The sequence below is a fragment of the Suricata suricatta genome, chromosome X (assembly GCF_006229205.1).
Source record: "Suricata suricatta isolate VVHF042 chromosome X, meerkat_22Aug2017_6uvM2_HiC, whole genome shotgun sequence".
NCBI lineage: Eukaryota > Metazoa > Chordata > Mammalia > Carnivora > Herpestidae > Suricata > Suricata suricatta.
Window position 1 is genome coordinate 96,603,395 of NC_043717.1, and position 13,030 is coordinate 96,616,424.

The 13,030-nt window shown below is 46.6% G+C and overlaps 1 protein-coding gene across 1 annotated transcript in view; it reads left to right on the top strand.

Annotated features, from left to right (window-relative positions):
• The first annotated feature begins 2,522 nt into the window (after window positions 1-2,522).
• The window catches only part of FHL1 (four and a half LIM domains 1), a 37,009-nt gene continuing 26,501 nt past the window's right edge, over window positions 2,523-13,030 (top strand). The window contains exon 1 of the mRNA XM_029930651.1: window positions 2,523-2,593. The gene's annotated coding sequence lies outside the window, so the exon portion shown is untranslated. The remainder of the gene's footprint in view (window positions 2,594-13,030) is intronic.

Consider the following 13,030-nt stretch of genomic DNA (forward strand, 5'->3'; position numbering starts at 1 on the left):
GAGCCGAACTTGGCAGAGCCCTGAGTCTGACCCTGGGTGTGTGAGCTCGGCCTGCTCAGCCTCTGGGCCTTTCTCTCTTCTGCCCTCTGGAGGCTGTCTGGGGACATGACATGCAAGGATTGCCGATGAAAAGGAGAGCCCCAGGGTCTTGGGGTTGGTTTCCCAAGCCTGTGTGCCCCAGGCCTTCGAAGCCCTGACCTTGTAGAGGTGGGGAGCACACAGGGAAGGCACAAGAGGTACCGACGGGGTCGGGCTGTTGAGGAGGATGCGATTCTGGGTATTTAAGTACAGAACCAACTCCTTCAAGTAGAGTCCAGTGTGGATTGAACCCTATCTCCGGGAAGAAGCAGTTCCAGAAGGGGGAGCAAAGTAAAATCGTATGTTAAGGCTCTCATGTAGCGGACTCAGGTTCAAAGGTTAAGCTGGATTCAATCTAAACAGGTGCATTTGGTGCCAGGGTTTCGTGGCAGCACGTGACCTCCTTATCCAAGTGTGAGAACACTTCTCACCCACACCTGCCACAGTCAGAGTGCTCCCCGAGTCTGTGCCATCTGGCGAGTGCCCGTTGCATGTGGGGTGCTGCGAAGAGCCTTGCCCACCTCACAGCCTCTCTGTGAGGCAGCTCGTCGCATTGTGAGGCGCAGCTGACATAAGGCAGGGCCGGTGTTCGAACCCAGGCAGTGTGAGTCTGGCACCCTTGTTGTGAACAGCTGTGCCATGCTGCATTCTCGCCACGGCTGCGTGTCAGGGTGCGGCACCTTCTAGAAACCATGAGTTCCATGTCAAGGGGTTATGGGGGAAGAGACCAAGTGAAGCCATTTTTTTAGGGCAGGAAGCCCTGCCACCCAGGCAATGACGCTTTAGGTTCTGTAGAACAAATGAGACATAACATGAAGCAAATAATATGTATTCATGTGGCAGAACGTGAAAATTCTCTCATTAAAGACCGCTGGGAAGAGGACTAGAAGGGATTTCTTTGAAGTCCGTCACTTTCACACATCTGCCTTTGAAAGCTAGCTCTTTGCTGCCAGGACAGACTCCCCTTCTCTGGGCTTTTGATCTGCCCGACAAGAACCTGTCCCTGTAGTCACCAGACTGGCCCATTTGGAGTTCAGAAGGGTTGTCTTCAATAGGACCGTTGTCATTAAGATCTCTAAACATATGAACCCATTAGCCTCTTGAGCTAAACTGCTCGGCGATTTTATTTTCCAGGATGTCAACATTTAAAAAAGAAATCTCTAATTCCTGCTTGTTCAACCATCAGCCTGGAAATGGTTGCCTCGAGGCATGAGGAGGACAGTTAGCCTGGTTAGAATCCACGGTTGAGGGGTGCCTGGGTGGCTCAGTCGGTTAAGCGTCCGACTTTGGCTCAGGTTGTGATCTCACCGCTCATGACTTCGAGCCCTGTGTCTGGTTCTGTGCTGACAGCTCAGAGCCTGGAGCCTGCTTCCAACTCTGTGTCTCTCTCTTTTTCTACCTGTCCCCTGCTCATGTTCTGTCTCTTTCTCTCCAAAATAAATGAGCATTAAAAATTTTTTTATAAAATCCATGGCTTAGGTTAGATAGTTCTCAAGAGGGTCCTAATGTGGCAGTCAAGCACTGTTCTGGGCATGGGGCTAGAGTGGTGAACAGAGCAGAAGGGGGGCGCTCCTCACAGGGCGCAGTCTTTTCCTCAGATTTCATTTGCTTGTGTACATTTCACGGCTGATATAAAACCGCTCTTGGTAGGAGTTTCCGGATTTCACACGCCTCCTTTCTCCTTAGCCCCAGCCAGCCCTTTGAATAAGGGGGGGTGGGTAAGGCAGTGAGATACCCCTGGGGAGGTCACAGGGGCACGAGGAGGGCACCATCTGGGAACTGCCCCTGCTTGGGTGATGGGAACAGCACAGGGTACACCTGTTTCCCGGTGATGCTGAGCCCTGCGCGCCACAGGCAGGCAGGGATGGGCCCGCCCGCCAGCCCGCATCCCGACGCTGTGTTGATTGGCGATAACTTCAGTGGTCACACGGCACTTCGTCTCCATGGAAACACCTCTAAATATTCCTCTGGTGACTTGTGCTCTACATTCTGCCTGGATCTGAGCCCTCCTGTGGCAAAATATTCTAAAGATGTTAAAAGAGTGGGGGGGAGAAAGGCCCAACTAATAAATCTATTCTAAACGACTGAGTCATTTGTTTTGATTACCCGGGTGATTGCCAAATGTTCATTTAAAACTGAAATAGGCCATGAGCTCACTGTGCTAACAGTGCTGTGTTTGAGCTAACATAGCCTGAGAGGCCAGGCCCAGCGCCGGTGCAAATGTTATACGATAAACAGGCATCGGGGAAGGATGGGGAAGGTCTTATCTTGACGCTTTAACTTTTAAGGCTTGTAAATATAAAGTAGACTGTTTTCCCGCGAGGCATTTCAAAGGACCTAGGCTTTGGGTTGTTTTTTTCATTTGTTTCATTTGTTTTTTTGTTATAATTTTTTTTCCTGAAAAGGTAATTTTGCGTCTCGCTTCTCATTTTTTCCTACCTTAGGCACACCGAAAGTCGTCTGCTGTGTCCAGCCCAAACTGAATACCTCGCAGCTTTCACACATCCCACGTGAGGTAAGTCTGACTGATGGCCACAAATTCGTACACCGATCTCCAGCATTCCAATTAGAGGTGTTGGGGTTGACATTGTCAAAAAAAAAAAAAAAACCCGGGTATTTGTACAGCAGATTCAACAGAATTCATTTTAGTTGACCCAACAAATCTCCCTGCTTATCCTAAATATCAGCTTTCAGGGGGAATGTCTTTTCAAGGGGAAAAACAACTCTTACGTGCTTTTAATTGGGGGGCATGAGAAGTGAATGTGCCAAGCACAACAGAACTGTTAGAAGGTCTGCCTGAAACTAAAGATGTGCTCATGCCCCAGTGTGAACAGTAGGGAGCAGGAAAGCCACGCCGAGCAGCAGTCCTGGCATCGAGCAAGGGGAGGAGGCGGGGGGGGGGGGGGGGGGGGGGGGGGGGGGGGGGGGGGAGGCTGACCCAATCAGCTGTCAGGGATCTTTGTGCAAGATCTGGGGTCAGAGCTCCAGGGAGGGCTTCCGTTGGGTTATGCCAATGAGGGCCAACACGTCGGTTTCGAATCAGAATCGAGGTTTAGGGCACCGCGCACTGGTGCAGACAGCCAAATCGAACCGCCCTTCTGTTGAACCGACAGGCAGCCTCGGGCTTCATTTAGCCACAGGGCTTATGTACGCTCTGTGACGGTGATTCAGGGTTACTCAGTGCTCTCCCTGAGAGACGGGACATTTCACCTTTGCAGATCTCAAAGTTGGTTCACCCAGGCACAGTGTAAGGGGCCCCGGTCTTGCTGCTGTCTGTGCCCCGCCTGTCACACATTTGCGGGAGGGGAGGTGATGTTTGCCCACTGAAGACCACTCCGGATGGGTGCTTCTAGCCATCAAAAGTTTGCCACGTGTTTGTTTATGCCACACACACACACACACACACACACACACACACACTCCCACACCCACACCCCTGCCTCCTCGATCAGTCTCACATTTTTGATGAGGGTGGTTTATTTCCATGAGGGCAGATGCTCACAGAGGTGGCCAAAGTTGTCTCTCGTATACCTGCTTGCCACCAAAATCTTCACATTTAAAAATATATATATTTATACCTTAAAAAAAACAAAATAAGACAGACTTGGTAAAGCGTTTGATCTGAATTTTGTCAGTTCCCTCAAGGGTGTGGAAGCTGGAAGGTCTTCCCAGAGCCCGGGCTTCAAACTGGCCCAGAGACCAAAGCCTCCGCAGGCTCTCAGGGGCCAGAGATCCACTCGGCCAGCTCGGGGTAAGCCCTGCATGGCTGTCCTCCATCACCTTTACCTAAAGGGGTTGTTTTCAGACCTTTAAAATTTTTTTATATTTATTTATTTATGAGAGAATGAGACACAGAGTGAGTGGGGAAGGGGCAGAGAGAGAAGGAGACACAGAATCTGAAGCAGGCTCCAGGCTCTGAGCCATTAGCACAGAGCCCAATGTGGGTCTTAAACCCACAGACTGCGAGATCATGACCTGAGCCAAAGTCAGATGCTTAACCGACTGAGCCACCCAGGTGCCACAAAGATTTTATTTTTTTAATGATAGAAACCTGTCTTCAAATAAAATCTTAGGGCTTCCCCCCCCTGCACCGGAGCAGAGAGAGAGAGAAGGAGGGGAGGTGCAGAAAGAGAGGGAGACACAGAATCCAAATCAGGCTCCAGGCTCTGAGCTAGCTGTCAGCACAGAGCCTTACGCTGAGCTTGAACCCACGAACCCTGAGATCATGACCTGAGCTGAAACCAGACGCTTAACCGACCAAGTCACCCAGGTACCTGCCCCAAACTTTGTTTTCAAGAACTTGAAATTAATTCCACTAGGCCACGTTTTCGTCACGGAATCGTATGGAACAAAAATGGGTTTTTTTTAAATGTTTATTTATATTTGAGAGAAGGAGAGAGAGAGTGTGATTGGAAGAGGGGCAGAGAGAGAGGGAGACACACACACACACAGAATCAGAAGCAGGCTCCAGGCTGTGAGCTGTCAGCACAGAGCCCAACGCGGGGCTCAAACCCATTAACTGTGAGATCATGACCTGAGTTGAAGTCAGACTCTTAACTGACTGAGCTACCCAGGCGCCCCGGAAGAAAAACTTGAACCCAACACAATTCTTTTTTTACTCTTTTTAAAGTTTTCATTCATTCATTCAAGTAATCTCTACACCTAGCATAGGACTCGAACTTGACCCTGACATCAAGGGTGGCACACTTCTCTGACTGAGCCCGCCAAGAGCCCTGAACCCAACATAATTCTTAGTATACACACGAGCTAAGTACTCTAGGTATTTCTTTCTGTAGGAGTGACAGTGTTGTTAATAATTAAATAGGAATGACAATGTTGTTAAGAATTGAACATGTATTTCACATTGAGGAAATATTTGTATCACTGACATATGGTCACTTTAATTATTGATTTGGCAGTTTTTAATATTCACAAAACAAATTTAAAATGTGGTAGCCATAGTGATTTGGTTTGTGCCATTTATATCGACATGACCTCTCTTCTTGGTGAGCCAGCAAGCGAGCGTGAAAATGAGCACAGATGGCTTACACAAGCTTAAAGAATTTGGAAACTATCGGTCCAGAGCCAAGGTCTCAAACTGGTGGGCTGAATCTGGCACACAGAGGTGTTCTTTTAAAATTTTAAGTGAGTTGCCAGCATTTAAAATTTGAGAGATTTCACATGTTTTTTTTTTTAATCCAGATTTTCAGCTTTTCTTGAAATATCAGAAGATCTGGCAACACTGAGTCTGCATTCCTTTTGGGCAATGCTAGACTGAATAGCCAGATAGCTGCCGTGTCTTCGGCAGGAGTGTGAACTCTGAAATTTGCCAGAGTCTCTACCACTCTCTTCACCTCCTTGATACAGAGGACAAGGGGGCCATTATCTGAATGTTTTCCTCATTTTTTAAGACCTGCTTGGCTCTTGCAGGCAAGTGAGTTTTCAGCCTCAGGTCTAGATGAAATTGAGGCTACACACTTAGAGCGATCCTTTCTCTCAAAATACTAGCTTGTAATTCTCAGGTCTGTGATGTTGGGTGATAACTCATTTTAATATAAGGGCATGCGTTAAAAGGGTTGAGAGCGCCTGGCTGGCTCAGTCAGTAGAGCATCCAACTCTTGATCTTAGGACCATGAGTTCGAGCCCCATATTGGGTGTAGAGATTAAAAAAAAAAAAAAAGAGTTGAGGGTTGAGGAGAGAGATACTTTCCGATGGTGTCTGATTAGGAGAAGGAGCATCAGCAGAGTTTGGGGGATTCCTGTGGTTCCCCCCCTCCATGTTTCCTCAAACTTTCACGTGTGGATTCTAACACAGGAGGTCTGGGCTAGGGCCTGAGATTACACAACTCCAGTAAGCCCCAGATTTTTACCACTGCTGGTCCGAGGACCTCTGTCCCTTGGAGTAGCAAGGGCACTTGACCCTAAAGCAATCCTTCTAAGAAAAATCAGTCACACAGTGATGTTTTGACATACCTTTTTCTTTGGCCTAAGAAAGAAAAGGAGATCGTAGGCTATTTGTGGTTGAATCTTCATAGATAAACCTGAGTTCACTTCTCATTGCAATAGCATGAGTTTAAAAAGTCAATTAAGGGGCGCCTGGGTGGCTCAGTCAGTTGGGCCTCTGACTTCGGCTCAGGTCAGATCTCACGTTCCTGGGTTCGAGCCCCGCGTCAGGCTCTGTGCTGACAGCTAGCTCAGAGCCTGGAGCCTGCTTCTGGTTCTGTGTCTCCTTCTCTCTCTGCCCCTCCCCCTCTCATGCTCTGTCTTTCTCTGTATCAAAGAGAAATAAAAAAACATTTAAAAAAATAAAATAAAAAGTCAATTAAAATTTTTTTACTGTTTATTTTAGAAAGAGCTACAGAGAGCGTGAGTGGAGGAGGTCAGAGAGGGAGGGAGACATAGAATCTGAATCAGGCTCCAGGCTCTGAGCTGTCCACATAGAGCCTGATGTGGGGCTTGAACTCACGAACCGTGAGGTCATGACCTGAGCTGGAATTGGATGCTTAACCGATTGAGCCATCCAGGTGCCCCTAAAAAGTCAGTGATTTTTGAAACAACATAGCCCATGTCAAAGATAAATTTAGTTTTTATTTGAAAGCTTGCTTTAAATTAAGTACTTGTAGTAAAAGACGCTACCTTTGTTAAAGCTCAGGAATCATGAAGTAGGGATGAGAGCTGTTAATTTTGTAATCATGGGAGAATATATTTGTGAGACGCTCGGAAAACTTACGAATGAGGCCGTAGGAAATAGGACACTTATCCCATCCCTGGATGAATGATAACCTGTAAGCTATAAAATGATAGAGGTCATCAGGAAGAGATCAGACTCAAACCCAGACAAATTTCCTGACAGAGCACACCTTCAGTGCTCTCCCCAACCACACAGATATGGGAAGTCTGAGGTGTTGGGTGTGGCATCTAAACTTGATCGTGGTAATGAACTCACAGTGTACACGTATGTAACATCATCACGTTTACCTTCAATGTGTATGATTTTCGTCAGTTAAACCTCAGTAAAGCTGGGGAAAAAAATAATGACAGCATATTGGGAGAGTTGGTGGCAGGTGTGATAACATAATTAATGTCCCTATTCCTTCCAGAGCTCACCTAGATTGTAAGGCCCGGCAAATGGCTGGCCTGTGGCAGGTATCCCATGGCCATTGGCTGAAGGAATTCTCCAGTAGGTGGAAAGGGTAAAAGGCACACATGGTAGATCCCAGGGTGAATAAATGCAGGGCAAAACGTCCAGCCTCCGTGGTATGCAAGGATGAACCACGTCCAGCGGCAAGACGGTATATTTTTCACCAATTAAGTCCACACAACAAAAAACACCTAGTGCTACTGTGGCTCGTTAGGTTGAAACTGCGAAACGCTTCCTACTGGGAGCTCTGTAAATTGGTCTGTAAGCCCTCTGGAGCATTTTGTGGCAATTTGTGGCCAGAGTCACAGATTGATACCCCTACATCCAGTAACCCTGTTCTGGGGACGTGTGCTTGAAGAAACAAATTGTTCTAAGAGAGGGACATAAACGCTGTATGATGAACACTATTCATCACAGTGGTCTTTGTACGGACGAAAAAGAATTTAAATGTTCGTGACCTCAGGAAAGATTCTTGGGTAAGTAATTTAGGATACATCCATGTGGTGGCGTTCCATGAGTTGGTTCAAAATCATAATCTTGATGCTCGCAGACCAGTATGGAAGACTTTGTATCATCCAGCCGTTGTTTACACGCGGTGACGATCGCCTCGTGGTGTGCCCGTGTGCGTGTGGACGCGGGCTAGAGTAACACTTCATTTGAGGTTGTGTTCGTATTAATGTCCTGTTGTTTGCACGTTTTACCAGAAGTCTGTGGCTCGCTTAGAGCTTGAGACTCCTCAGCTTTTGCCTTCGCGACTGCATACCACAAGTTGTTGCTGTCGTCAGTGACCGTGGGTCACGATGAGCACTCCCGCCCGGAGCCTAGACACGGGGCTGTCAAGCGGAAGCTCCCGCCTGCTGGGATGTCACATCACCCTGACCTCCCAGTTTTCTTCCTTTTTTCCTCTCTTTGCCCGTATTTCATCTGTTTTCTGTGGTTGGTGCGGAGGCACCTTGGTATCCCAGGAGATAAAGTCTAACTATTTGTCTCTGAGCTGCTCCCTGCTGTGCGGCCAGGGAGTGACTCTTGATGTCTCAAGGCTCCATGTCCACTTAAGCAGAAGCTTAGTGGAGCCGTAGCACAGAGGCAGTGCCTGTATCCTCTCGTGGTGGCATTTAGCTAAGTGACAAAAGTCCCCTCTAGTGTCCCGAGCCTTTGACTAGCACCCCCTCCCCTCCGGCTGTGCTCCCCGCATCAGATACCCCTATTTCCCTGCTGAAAGTGTACTTTTCTCCTTTAATTAGGTCAGTTACTTCATGTCTGTTTTTCTTTTTTGACATGGTTTCCTCTGGCTTTAGCGCCACATATTTTCCCCATATGTCATTGCCTCTGGAGCTCCGTGTTGCAATCGCTTTTCAAGGGGGAACAGAGAGCGCATTACTGAGGGGGGTAGCGCTTGACTCCTTGCCTGCATGAGCGTTCCTATTTCTTTTGGGCCTCGTTCTGTTTGGTTTTGTAGTCTTCATCGTGAGTTATGTTTGGACTGAAAGATACTTAAACAAAAATAATGGTAAGTCAGAGATATGTCTGGCAAAGGTGTAGAACATTTGTTAAGGTTACTGGTTTATTTATCTCCCCTGTCTCTATGGTGACTAAATCCGGAGCTGGGATTTAATGGACTTAATGTTGACCTCTTGTACATCTAACTTTCCCAGCCTCTGATAGGGAAGGAATTCATTTTCACTGGAGGGAGAGAAACTGCCTGACTTAGAGGAAGGGTCCTAACTGGATTCTTGGGTTGTTTTGGCCGTCTTCTCTGAGAGCTCACAGCACACTTTGGGAAGACAGCAGGGAGGTCTCAGAGACACACACTCGTGCACGACATGACCGACGGCCCAGGAAATAGTTTTCAGTGACATGAAGTATTGTTTAGTTCATGTTCATGAACTGTCTATAAGAACTTTTTATGAGAGCACCATTTGTAAGACTATTAAGTCAGTGGGAACATTGATTGGCATTCCACATTGCTTTTATTTTTAAAAAGTATCTTCTTTGTCCATGATGGGATTATCGTTTGGCATGTACATACATGTTTGAGCCATATTTCATATTTAAGCATGTTCAACTGTGCCGTGGAAGTCCTAATAAAGGTTGGGTTTGACAAGGGTTCTCATGGGAAAAGCCAGACTGTGACACTGTAGTGGAAGGCTAGCATGTCACCTGTACCCAATGGATGTGAAATGAAGACACAGGCTATCTGGCCTCTAACGTACCTCGAGTCACGCCATCTTGGACTTCAGTTGGTTCAAATGACCCTTCAAAGCCTTTTATCCTCTTCCATATGATGCTTCAAGACTTGGAAGGGTACTCCAGTTTCAGGAAGTTTAATGATGTTTCCAAACTTGGAGTCTGAGCTTTACTTTATTTAAGGCTTGTGTATACTGTGTTTGTTTTTCATGGAGAATTTACCTGTTCGCAAGTTCTTTCATCTTCTCTAGGAGCAAACTCATATATGTGAATTCTCTTTAAAACCAAATCAAAGGAGGGGTTCCTGGGTGGCTCAGTTGGTTAAGAGTCCTACTCTTGATTTTGGCTCAGGTCATGATCTTGCAGTTGTGGGATCAAACCCCCGCATTGGGTTCTACACTGGCAGTGCAGAGACTGCTTGGGATTCTCTCTCTCCCTCTCTCTCTGCCCCTCCCTCCTATATTCATTCATTCATGTTCTCTCTCTCTCTCTCTCTCTCAATAAACTCTGAAACCAAAGCAAAGGAGCCCATCAGTGATTGACAAGCATTGCACAAAGGCTGAGGCAAGGGGGGACCAAGGTGCAGTAGCATCTTATTCTCCAATGAAACAATAGGGGTTGTATCTGTTATCAACTTTGGTTCAAGTCAGGTGGGAACTTGTGAATACCTAATGTTTTTATGAAGATTTTGTAATGTCCTAAAACGTGGAAGTCATTTTATGACTTTGTCCATCAACAGCTTCTCTATTAATAGGACAAAGACTTGAGAAGGCAACACAGATGCTCGCCTGTAAAGAGATCCATACTTGGGAGGTGAATGTAGGATAGTCACTAAGTCCTGGGTTTGAAACTTACTAGATTCAGGTCACAGCTTCATACTGAAATGGTGTCCATTTTATCGCGGTCTGTACACTAGGCATAGTTGAGGTCCCAGCTTCTGCAGACATCCATCCATGAAGGCCGCAGCCCTTGACAATGCTTTTGAGAAAGAGTAGCACTCATCCTCCTTATGATCATTGTCACCATCATCCTATCTCTATGTGCTGAAAGCCAAGGGTGGAGAGCTGTGCTAATACTAGTCATGATTTATTTGCTCTTTTTCTTTAATTGTTAATATTTACATTTTGTTTAAACGGCTCTAGGTATCAAATCAATTTAACTAAAAAGGATGAAATCTGCAAAGTGTATTTAGAACAGCAGCCTCATTCTCCTCTCCCATCAGCCAGATCAGCCTCACACTTGGTGCGGCGTCTCTCACAGGGCAGTATCCCTGGAGTGGATGACCAGTCAGTTTCTGTGCCACCTCTCCACCTAAGTAGTTAAGCAGCGGTCCTTAAGTGGTTTGATGAGAATTTATGGTCTTTGCGAGTCTGTCAATGCCTCTTAAACCATGTGATACGTGTCCGTGGTACAACCATCTTTATATGTTCTTCAGGACTATGAATTAGTGATTTACTTAAGACATCCCAAGTGTTTCTTTTCCACAACCATTGGAGATCTTTCTGTGAGTTCCGGTGATGGGTTTGTGCACATGGTGGTCGGTGTGTGTGTAGCACATTCATAATCACTAGTGTCTTTTGCACAGTGCAGTGGTTCAGATGCTTACTAGTTGGAGAAGGTGAGTTCCACTCTTGGCTTGGTGCTCACAGGACACGCTTGAACCTGGAAAGACTACAACGTATCCCATTAGTTTTAGCCCCTCCTTCACATTCCCACCTATACCCTCTGTATCCTGAGTCCTTAGAGACGTGACACACAATCTTGACCCAACTCCTTTGGTCCTCTCCAGGATGTTTTCCGTTTTTATTACTGGGACAGTCGAAGGCACAGAGAGAGTCAAGGATGCAGTTGGGGCTACTGTCTTAAATGGTACAGTAGTTCCCATTATCTCTGCTTTCATGTTCCTGGGTTTTTGTCACCTGCAATCAGCCATGGTCTGGGAGCAGGTGATCCTCCTGGACTAGTGCCCGAAGATCAGAAGCCCCCTAACACTATGTCAGAGCACCTCCGTCATTCACCTCGCATATCTCATCATGTAGGCATTTTACCTGACATCATCGATGCGAGAAGGAAAAGTGCAATACGATAAGATACTGCGAGAGAGAGACCAAGTTCACATAACCTTACAATAGTACATTGTTATACTTGGTCTGTGTTGTTACTAGTTATTGTTGCTCATCTCCACCTGCGCCTAATTTACACATTAAACGTTATCATAGGTATGTGTGTTTAGGAGAAAACATAGTCTCTTGTAGGGTTTGGAACTATCTGTGGCTTCTGGTACCCGCTGGGGGTCTTGGACCAGATGCCCTGTGGACGAGGGGGCACTGCCGCACTCTGCTTTCCCTGGGAGACTGGACCCTGTTTGCGAGCGGGAATACCGATGTTTTCTCTGGTGTCCTCCATATCATTTATTATTTAGTGCTGGAGGCTTTGCAAGCATTTCCTAGAGAAACAGTTAATTGAATGAAAGGCATTTTATGAATTAGAAACCGTATATTGCATTGCTGTGGTGTTACCCAGAACTGTCTCAGGATCTTTCTCCAACTCACTGTTCCTCTAATACCACGATTCCTGATATCACTGGGGCATATTCTTGAACACAACAGTCCCTCCTGCCTCATTGTGACATGGCACCGTTGTTTTGTGGTGTCGTTTTATGCAGTTTTCAAATAGGGAGAAAATGTTGACATTCTACAGTAAATAGTCATATTCCCACCACCCAGGTTCTACAATGAAACATTTCACTGTGCTAGCCAAATCATGCATCATCTAGGCATTAGTCTAGCTTCATTTTTGGATGCATCTCAAAGGAAACCGCCAGCATCCATACACGTCACTCCCAAACACGTGAGCGTACATATCATTACGTGGTTTCGATTCTGACCTTCACAGCGCTGCTTTCAGATTTTTAAGGTTCTGGCGTTTGTTTTGAGGATGCCTAAGAAGAGATGGTTGTTGAATGTGAAATGAGCTCCCTTTTCAGATTCTGGGGTGTTTGGTTTTCTGATTACAGCCAGCATACCAACACATACGCATCACCGTCCCCTGTCCCCAACATTACACGGTCACCCTATTTGTATTGCTGAGACTTGGAAGGCCAGCCAGGAGGACAGAGTTGAGGGTCTTATTTATATGAGGAGAACTGGGGTTGAAGCTAGGAGGGTGAAAGGTCAGAGCTCGGTGTGATAAGGGGCGGGGACAGAGGCTCGGAACCAGGAAGTTACCGGGATGCTTCCCCTCACCCCAAGTCTAGGGAAGGTTTAGTGGCTGTTTATATTACGGGAGGGGTGGGGGTCATAGATCTGACACAACACTAACAGTACAAGTGCAGGGTCTTTCCATTCTTTTTTCCAAGATTTTAATTTTAAGTAATCTCTGCACTCAATGTGGGGCTCAAACTCATGACCCTGAGTTCAAGAGTCACACACTCCACCCACTGAGCCAGCCAGGTGGCCCATGGGTCCTTCCCGTCTAACCCTAGAATTCACAGACATGTTGCAGAGAGGCTTCAGCATTGAATTAGATCCTCCAGAGCGCACTGAACTATTTGAGAAACTGACAAAAACCAACGGACACACTCCACCGTGGTTTGGGGTAAATTTTAACATCCTGGAGAACGAA